The sequence below is a fragment of the Anser anser genome (genome assembly GCF_964211835.1).
Source record: "Anser anser genome assembly, chromosome: 16".
Lineage (NCBI taxonomy): Eukaryota > Metazoa > Chordata > Aves > Anseriformes > Anatidae > Anser > Anser anser.
The window spans coordinates 11,204,093-11,215,108 of NC_139737.1; positions in this window are offsets into that span (position 1 = coordinate 11,204,093).

The following is an 11,016-nucleotide window of genomic DNA, read 5'->3' on the forward strand; positions in this document are numbered from 1 at the left end:
AAGATATCATTTTGTGGGTAAAGGCAGCTCCAAAATAGAAGGCAACGCATCCCTAGGGAAAAAAAAAAAATCAAAACAATAACAACAACAAAACCCACTAGCTAGTGACCAGCCTTGGTGGGGCTGGTGATGGATAATCCATCATGCCTCATTTTCTCACTTATGAAATGACAGTTACGCCACATTAGAAGGTCAGTGAGATTTTTGACAATCTGGTGAAAGATGTAGGTGATGAAAATCTTTGATTCAAGACTGGGAATTGTACCACATGGGGTTTCTTCTCAGAGCTGAAAAGCATTGAAAATAAGCTTTCTTTCTAAAAGGTCATCTAAAAGTCTGTATCTTTTACTTTGCTGCCTTTGGTGTCTTAAAGTGGTTTTTGAGAGAAGCTGCATTTCTCCTTCCTGAACAAGCACATCTCTCATCTGACCAGACTGGGAGACGTGAGAAACTTTGGGCTGGAAGAAGTTGTCTGAACTTCCACTGGAGAGACAGATCTGGGTCCCCTTCAACCACCCAAATCCCTTGGGAGAACAGCAGGATCCAGGTGAAAACAGATGGGGTTAGTTCAAATTCTTCAGCTGGCAATTGCTGGCCATTCTTCAGAGTAAACCCTGGGCCTGAATAATAAAATCCAGGCCAACCGGCCTGAATAACAAAATCCTTCACCTAAATCCTGCAGAGAAAGGTGTTTATGAGTGGTGGGGAGTGTCTTCAGTCTTTCCTGCAGGCAATACAAAGGAAACACACATGAACATTTGGGACCTTGTTGTATTTGGGAGGTAAACTCATACATAAACCCATACACACATTTTGTGAGTTCTTTCTAAAGCCCATGACAAACCACCGTTTTACCTCCTCTGGGACTCCAGGACAAGGCCTCTGGTGTAAGGACCTCCCCAGCACAGAGCTGGCAGAACCAAGTATGCAAACACTGCACAGATGCATTGCCCCATGCTTCTTCCAGAGCCTCTCACACTTGTCCTAATTCAGGAGAGCATATTCCAATTGGATTAGTGTCAAAAAGTCTCATTTCAACATGAAATGCATGCATTTTTCTGCTTAAATTATATATTCAAGGACTGCACTCTTAAAAGCCAACAGCAAATTTTCCTTCTCCTTCCCCAAGCAACGTGCCCTTAAGGTGAAGCCTCTTCTCCCACATTTCTCCTGGTAATATTCAGCAGCTTCCACGGTTGTAGCAATCCTGGAGGAACATCATGCCTGGGAGGCGATTCTGTTCCTTGCCCTGGGGGAGCCTCCTGCTTTTCCTAGGAGCCCTCGGTGCTGCAGCCTGGGGGCTCGCTCCTCCTCTTGCTCTCCCTGCCCCTCCAGCTCTCACCTTCGCACCGTTCTCCAGAAAGGTGCCCGTGGCCCAGTGTCCAGCAGCCAGGCCAAGGCACACAGGCAGTCTTGTACCCTTTCTAGAAAAAGGACGCAGCACCTACAGAGCAACAGGGGAATGAACAATAAGGACGTGCCCTTGTCACAGCAGGTAGTTTCAAAGACTTCTCCTTGAGTTCTGGTTTGGAATGAAGACAAATTGGAGAATGCTGAAATCCTCTGTGAATTTGAACTCCCACCCTCTGCACAGCCCTGGGGCTGGCCCAACACAAAAAGAAAGTGAAGGATTTTTAAAATGCAGCCAGTCATCCCTTGCATTAAGCTGCTTTTGCTTCCTGCTTTTTTCCCTTGCATCTGCAAGGGTTTCCCCCAGGTTTCACAGGAGAAATAATAAATTAATTCCTAATGGCTGAAATCTAGCAGAACTTGCTTTCCCTACTTTTCACACTGATGTTTAAAACCTCTTTTTTTCTCCAGCTCTTGCCCTTTCTATGTCCTTTCACTCTGGTTACTGAAATTCCTCAGGGAAGCCAGATGCATGGAGTCAAATGAACCATAGGAGAAACCAACCTTGACTTCAGCAGGGTTATAACAGCTGTGAATTTGGCTACCTCTGTTACTTCAACCACGGCCTTGACTTCCATGGAAACACAGCTATATTTGTGCTTGGTATTAGATTGTGCAATTATAATTATTATGCATTTCAGTTGCTATTATTTTTATGGATCTTGATTTATATCAGACTCTAGAGTGCTCCACCTGCAAATGCCCATAGCAAGACATAGTCATGGGACATGAAGGCAGTGGGAAAAGACAGGATGAAAAATAGATGGGAAAACAAAAGGGAGGGCAGACGCTGGGATGGACAAGTGGAAGCTGCATGAGGGATGCCCCTGAGTGGTTGGTAGAAAAAGGAGATGTAAAGGCAGTCTAGGCAAAGGCATCAGCATAAGACTTCAGCATCCCCAGGTGCCACATGGCCTGTCTTGCTTCGCCAAGTGTCTCTCTGGAGAAGCCACACGTGCTTGCTTGGTGTGAAGATTTTGAAGGCTCAACCTTGACTATGGAACTGAGGAAAAACTATCAGAGACCCATCTGTGCCCACTGGCTTTAGTAGCAGGGTGGCTTTTTTTCAAGTCCACCCTGTGAGAGATGTACACAGGTGAGGGGGTGACCACAAGAGCAGCCAAGAAGGTGCTGGAGAAGGACTGGGTAGTACCCCCCAGCAGAGGAGCAGCAACCAGAGGTAAACTATAGCTTCAGGCAGGGCAGTGTCACTGCCTGTGCGCGGGGGTCCATTCACAGCTGTGCAGGAGCCCCTCTGAGGAAATGGAGATGGAGAGTACACTTCAACTAGCTTAATTGGCCAAGAGGCCAAGGAGTTAGTAAATAAAATAAATCCTTGTCAGTCGGGTTGACGCTAAGAGTGGCCTTTGTGCAATTTGTCTGACGTTATTTTACATTTATGAAGGAAAGTAATGAAAGTAACAGCTCTTTGGGTGCTAACAAATAACTAAGAAGCATGCACACAGAACTTAAATTTAAGCAAATGCATCCTTGGAGGCTCATGATCGACTCCAGCTTATCACGCAGGCTGGCAATGCATTTCCAGGAACAGGAGCTGCTGTGTTTTCTCAGACAGGGCTGTGGAGCAGCAGCGTCTCACTCCAGAGGGGAGCAGGAACCACAAAATCCTGATGAGTGGGGTGGGAGGCACACAGCACACTCAGGGCCAGCAGAAGGTGCCAGAAGCTGGTGCAGGATGAAAAACAGGCAGGGCACATCCCAGCCACTGCTCTTCTGCACATCCTCAAGTGATCCCAAGGTCAGCACCTTACATCCTATGGCAGCTACCCATCAGTGCACAGACGCACAGATACCCTGAGCGAGGTGTTAGCCAGCCGGGGCCACTCTGCCTGCCTGGGCAAGCTGGAAGCCACAGCCCATGCAGTCTGTGTGCCAGGACAGCAGGGGACCCCAAAAAGGGCAGCAGGATCGCCCTGGTGGGCAGGTGGTTACATGCCCCAGGATCAGGCCATGCATAGTTAGTGCTGACAGCTTGATCATAATTTAACATACTTATGGGAAAAACCTTAAAAGGTGGAAAACCTTTGTTTTGCTATATATTTGTCAATTTTTAAACCACATATACTGAAGTTATTAAGCCATTCTGAGTCCAACTTTTTGGAAGGTATCAGAAATTAAAACTCAGGGTGGAAGATCATATTCACTAGAATGTGTGCAGAAAAAAAAAAAAGAGTTTTAGTGTTTTCCATAGCTGCCCACCACTGATGGTAAGTGCAAAAACAGTATGAGAGGACCTATTCAAAGGTACTTATTTTGCTTTCTCAGTGTTATATGCTTAGATTTTTGAAGTATCTGACTTTTCTCGTCATTCATTTTTTTGACTGGTAAAATTGGGTTAGATTCTCTGTTTCCTGTGTGTACCTTCATGGAAGATATCTGCGTACATCCTCCTCAACGTTGAAAACTGAGCTGAGTTTTCAACTTCAAGCATGTATATATTGTCTCTCATATGCATACAATTTCTGACACATGGTATCTTTAACAATGGGAGAGAAGTGTGCTTCACCAGCTGCCCAGAGATGTGTCTGTGCTCTCTTTGAGCTTCCCAGCTCTGGCACCAGCATGGGGAGCATGGGTTGGTCCCGCGCACTTTGAGAGCCACGACGCAGCCCCAGCTGACTCAGCAACACGACTTCAGGGACGTTGTTCTGCATGGAGACAACTTGTGAACGGCTGAATGAGCTGCAGTCAATTCTCCGAGTGACTGTGTAGGCATATGCTATATCGTGACGCATGCATCCAAGGGGATGAGTTAAGGTTGTGCAGCGTGTATGAGTGCATACACGTCCATATGTGCTCAGCAGTGTAATCTAAAGCCTACAAAAGCATGACACAGGAGATCTGAGCATTTTGCTGCAGAGTTGCACTGAGCTGAATTGCTGGGAGCTAGACTAAGAAGCAGGGAACAAGTAATCAAATTGCATCATTACCAAAATATGTAAATTATAGCATCATGTGCTTTTCTCATTGATGTATTTATTTGATTGCACTAAACAGACATGGGAAAAAAGCACCACAAGCACACGTAATCAGTGCAGTCCAGCTGAGCTGATATCAGTAGTAACAAACCACTGGCTGGTGTCCATACACAGCGCAGTTTATGCGCACCGCTTGGCTCGGTGACATGGCTCCTCCTGAAGACCCCGCTCCACATCACCATGCAGCACAAACATGCAAGGTTGTACAACTCCAGAACAGCTGGTCTGAAACTTTTCTCATGAAATCACCTTTATGGGGGTGTTCTCTGCACTGGCAATCGCTCCAGCTCTTAACATACACTGTTATGTATTACCGGTGTAAGTGCTGCTGGTGCCTTACAGCTGTTCTATTGATATTCTGGCAATGCATCATCCCTGTTTTTTCTATTTATAAATTAACCAATGCCAAAGGGTTATTTTCATCAAAAGTAAAAAATGGACACTTATAAAAATGCATGGGTTTTAAATTGCTCTGCAGTTGGAGTAGTTATAAGAACTAGCCCAGGGAATAAATGTCTGCTTCTCACATTAAGCACGTAAGCCATTTCCATACAGGCTGAAAACCGAATGGGATTCATCTCTGTTCCCACAGCATGCAACTGTTTCTCTGCTGTTACTTCAAGCTTCAACATCTCTCTTAATGCTTTATTAACACCACTAAAGTCCATAGTTTTGAATGTACTCTGAGTAAATCTGTCATGTTACATTTAAGCACCAATTGGTTATGTTTTAATGGCATTAATCTTTACCTTCTTTTTATGTGTAAGCCAGGATAATGAGAGGAGGTAATTCCCCTCTTCTTAAGCCACTGAATCCTGTCAGATGAAAACACAGTACCAGCATCCACAGGTAAAATTTGTTTGCTGCTACTTCCAAATGTTCCATGTCGCACCAGCACGCTTGACCCTGCCCAGCCCTCCCAGGGCCATGGAGAGCATACGGTGGCACTTGTCCTGGCAGGTGACAGCCCTGAAGCCCTGTCTGGCTACGTCACACTCTGATGAAGGCAGAGGAAATCATGCAGTCTCCAGCTGAGGAGTGTCTCTGCCAGGGTTACTGTTGGTGTTGGAGACTGTGACTTTGACCAGGACACCCTGGTGCTGTGTATTGTGCCATCATGGGGAGAAGACAGGGCTCTCGGCAAATTTCCTCTCATCTGTAGAGCAAGGCTGGTGCTGTCAGCATGGTTTTAATGTCTATCAGTAGTAACAACCACTGTTGTATTTTCCTTGGGAATTTTACTTCAGAAATAACCCCACAGTCCACATGCTCTCAGGAGAAAACCTCTTAAAATACAGTCCACGGCAGCTCACATGATAGAAAGGGTGATATAACACTGCTACAGAAAATGCTAACGAGCTCCAAATTGTGTCAGGAAAATCAATGTTCATCCTCTAGACAGCACTGGTTTATTGGATAACTTTCTTCTTGGCTTAGCTGTTGTTGCAGAGTCCTACAAAAGGATAGAGAAAGAGAAGGAAAATTAGTAAGGAAGTGCAATACGTGATAAACGAGCTGATTCTTAAGTTCAACACAAAACTTATGAATTTATAACACACATTATGTAGCTGATTATAAAATGAGAAGATGATGTCTGGACTCAGTAAACCAGGATGGAGGACATAGGAAATATCTGCTTTTAAAATGTTTTGTTGAACAAACATATCTTGATAAAATAGAGCCTTTGTCCTTCTAAGTCTCTGGCATAGAAACCCAGTTTCCAAAAGCCTCATGTTAATGTGAGGTTAACAAAAACCTCGTGGCCTGTTCAGCATCAGCATTCGCTGTGTGGGCACTGTGCTCAGTGGCTTAGATCACAGAATGGTTTGGGCAGGAAGGACTGAGGAACAGGGGTTCTCCCATCTTTTGCCCATCCATGCAGAGCTCAGGCAGAATGCCAGCCTGGGCTCTCCTTGGGAGAACATCCTCCAGTCCCTATGTCCCTATGAAGCCTCCTCCTTCACCCTCCTCCACGTTGTCGTGGTGAGGAATAAATCTGCTTCCTGTTGTTTCTTCTAAAGGTTATATTCTTGGTATCTCTCATTCACCAGGAATTCCACATTTGAAGCTGTTTAAACCTCAAAACCTTTTTCTAAACCTTTAAACCTTTTTTTTTAATTTCTTTCTGAGTAGCTGGCAGACACATAATACATGGTAAGCATGCCCAGTCATCCCCATGACAAAGTAGCCAAGTCTTCTCTTTCCAAGTGTCACAAGCAGTGACTTGTAATAAGTGAGCCCCCTTCTTAATTAGCAGCTCCAACAGCATCTGAATAAATTACTATAGAGCACATTAGATCTGTTCTCAATACACATCAGATCTATTCACAATGGTACCAATATTTATTGCAATCAAGGACTGCACAGAAATAAAAAAGGAAAGAGACCAGTATGGTGTATCTGATGGCTGCCATACTCTGCTCGCTCAGTATGTAAGTGCTGATTTTCTGCAGACCCACTGATACATGAGGACTTGACTTTCCACTTGCATCTGTAGTTACTTGCCTTGCTTGTGTGATATCAATGGCACCTATATATACAATGTAATTGAAAATCGTGAAAATTGGAAGGAATGTTTGATGAGGGACTAAGGATGAATTTAGCCTCACAGCACTATTGTGGGAGACTGTGACACCCGGTTTGCAACACTTCAGTGTACATGACACAGAATTATAGCTAATAGGAATACTCTTAAATCAACTGAGTTGCCAGCTGAGTATTGCATGGGGATGAAGAAGGTTCTGATTTGACGTAGGCACCATGCATAATTCCACATCTGAACTTTGCAGAGAGACATGATTCTAAACCCATATCTGGACTAAACATTGCAAAAGCAGCTTTGTCAATAAGCTGACTCAAATTCTCATCTCTAAACACATGGAGATCTTGAAATACCACACTGCATGTGGATCTGTATTCTAAATCTTGCTAATCTTTAAAGTGCATTGGTTTATTTAACTCATTTCAAGAAGGAGGACAAAATGTTGCTCAGCTTTACCATTCCAAAATCCAGTTTTTGGGTCTCCTTCAGTCACATAACTTCTCTATAACATCAGTGGAGAGAGATGGGCACCTCTGAAGTGCGATCCATCGCATCCTGAGCTTGAGAGGCGAGTTGCTCTCCAGGCATGTTCATGTTTTTCTTCTCTCTCATTCTTCATTGACTACAGCTGGTGAACTTCATTAATATCATCTTCTGATGACCCTTGCACAATTTTTAAAGATGCTGGGAAAAGAAACTGGGAAACACTAACCTGTTGTCAATAAGCTGATTAAAATAGCCATGTGGGTACTGAACTTGCTCTGGCAATGTTTAGGGGTCTGCTGATCAGAAGAGGTGGAAAACCATAGCTTTAAGAAGCTGGTGTTCTGGAGAAGAATGGCAAAGTAGACCACAGTTAGTACCCTTGGGACTGCAGTCATTCATCCCTCCTTGTTTAGGAAGTGGCATATTAACAACTTCTCACTTTAATTTACCAATGCATCCCTTTTTCTCACAAAGAGAATAACAAAATGGTAAAATAACTTTGAAATTCAGGTTATTCCTGTGCTTTAACACCTTCCAACAGATGTTGTTCTTAACCAAAGCAGAGTTCCTTGAATTATTAATGGTTTCCAACAGCTCAGCTTGAAATAATTTAGCATTTGAAAGAGAAAAGTCACTCTTATTATTCAAAGTGCAGAAACATTTTGGTTATTAAAAATATTCTCCTTAAAAAAAAAAAAATCTGTACAATTTGATTCTTTTTCTCCAGATGCCAGCAGGAGCACCAGATCTAGGAAAACCTTTGTGCTTGCTGAAAGTTAATTGATAAAATACAATGGAAGAGAGAAGTCTATGTACTCCATTTAAATTTGAGAAATTCTTATCTGATCTTTTGGTGGTTATAACTTTACCAGATGTGTAATGCTTCCAGCTGGAGGCTATTACATTCATTCTGTGGCTTAAAGGGACCAGATTATTCATTGCAATCAAACTTCACAAGAGATGCTAAGCACCAACGGCCCGCACACATTTTCACCTCCCCATGCACAGCTGCTGCTGACACCAGTGACAGCCTCTGCTCCTGTGGTTCTTGCAGGCCAGGTCTGTGAGCTGGTGTCGGGGTTCCTGTGTTCATATCTGATGGTAAGTCTGCAGTGAGGGCTGGAATATGTGGTTAGTGCTGTTGTGCTCTCAAAACCAATTTCTGGAATAATAAAAAAATTCTGGTCGTTTCTATAACATGTGTGTTGTTCATCCTTACAGAGAAGCAAGAGTCAGTAAAAAGGTCCTGGGCTGGATGGGACCAGAGCTGGGACCAGTGTCCTGAAAACTGGGTCCAGTTTTTCATAAAAACACCTGTGCTGCCTTGCAAAACCAGCCTGGTTGAGGAGATGGGCTGCAGTTTGCTGAGCACTTACGGAAAGCAAAATGCAGTCTCTACAGAGCTACTCCTGAGAGTGAGATAGTTATATCTGCTCAGCCTTGATCCGACCCAGCGTGCTTTTCCTGTTCCAGCAAGGATTTCTTATGTGGGATCCAGGGGGGCTCCAAGATCACATGCCCAGGAATCATTTCTGGATGTAGCTGTTGGTGTGCAGAAGACAAAATAGAAACTGATAGTGTTCTTCAGAGTGCTTTGGTCCTGTGTCCTCCACTGTCTCCTCAGCTCATTGAGTCATATTTTTATCAAATTCTGACAGTGTTTCAAAAATGAGAGGATTAAATATTTATTATTGCGATTATCTGCCACTGTAAACAGCATTATGGTCCTGTCCTTGATTGTCTTATTGATGTTTCTCTGAGGGTGGGAACACACCCAAGGACAGAGGGAGCCAGAGAAGGGTAAGGGCTGGTGCCTGAGCCCTCAGCACACCAGTACATCCTCCTGGGGAAATGCAGACCTGCTGGTTGTTCTATCCCCCAGACACTGGTGTTCTGGAAATGAGAGGTTAAAGCAAATAGATACAGTGGAAATTTGTCAAGCCCTTTCCTAGCTCCCAGAACAGGGCTGCTGCTGCCGCCTGAAAGTTTCATGAAGCTCAGCTCTTCTCTGGAGGCAGAGCGCTGAAGCTATGCAGAAGGGCTGATGAATGCAGACAAGCTGGCTTGATGTTTTCTTGGCTCTGGTGGTATCTGGGGCATCTTAGCTGGTTTGTAGGAGAGTGAAGCAGCTCTGGATGCAAGTCTCATGGACTCCTGGCATTGCAGCCCCTGCCTCCTGCTACAGTTGCTTTGAAAAGTGGTGACAAAGGGTCTGACCTCTTGCAGAGAGCAGTGAAATGCTGTCTTTGGGAATCTTCTCAGTAAGCATATTTAGATGCCTGCACTCACCTGCCATTCACTTTTTTCCCAGTCCGTTCTGTTTCTCCATAAACGTTTCTGGCAGAAGAGTGACTCTTACTTTACACATGGCATGGTGGAATCTGACCACATATGATGCTGAAATAATGATGAATTATAACTAACCGTACACATGAATTACAACCCTTGCTTTCCTCTGCTCACCTTTTACTGAAGTTTTAGAAGGTAAGGAGAGAAGATTAAATGTGTTCAAAGTTTGTTTAATGTATTCTTCATATTTTCTCCTTTTGCTTTTTTTTCCAGCCTGCCCACTGCTGTAAGGCCTTCTTCTGGCTCACAAGCCCATGGGAAAGCCCTGTGCTGCTCCTCCCTGCTCACATGAATACAGGACATGGCATGGAGGACAGGAGGGACAATGACACTGTCCAAAGCTTCACATGTTTGTAAAAAGCTAGATGCAGAACTGGGTCGTTTCACTTCTAAGCCTCCTTCCCACTCCCATAGCAGGTCTCAGAAGATCAGGCTCACTCAGGATCGACTGAAACTCCACAGAAAAAAATCCTTCAGCATGGAGTTTGAGAAGCAAAGATTGCCACCAGGTACAGCCTGCACAGGTGCCTCCAGACTTCCCCTTCTTCACATCAGATACCTGTGACTTTTACTGCTCTGTCCCCACCTCCCCACAGGGCAATGTGTCTACACACTCACAGCAGCTCACTCCTGGTGCACTCTCTGCACAGATCCTGTTTTGCCTCTGAATAGCCAAGTTAAGGGAGGGCAAAGTAAAAACTGTCTTTTTTAGCATTGGGAGTGAGGGGCTTGGAAGCGAAGGCAGGCGCTGCGCTCACACAACGGGGGCGTGAGGGTTTCTCCATTCCACTCCCGCAGCCCCTGGCTCAACACCACAGCCGCTGCCCTGGGCAGTGCTGGTCTCCAGGACAGGAAGTGCACACGGTCAGTAGGCAGAGATGGAGATGTCTGCCCTGCCCCAGGATTTTGTACTTTCCCATTTCAGGCTTCCTATATATGGCAGGGAGAAGCAATGTTATTCCCTAGGCCAGCCCAGTCTTCGAAGCTGTCTCTGTACAAACAGGAGTGTCTACACACTGGGAAGGATGCTGGTCTGACCTAGGCCTTATAAACTGGAGATTAAGGGGCAGAAAGACATAAATGATAAATATCCAGAGCTTCTCTTGCTCTGTCTGCCTGGATAAACAGCCACTTGCAGGAGCAGGGAAGATTAGATGTACGATGCGGCCATCGGTCTGTGTACAGCAGTGCACGTGTGCACCAGGAACCTGACTGCGCAGGAGAGGGAAG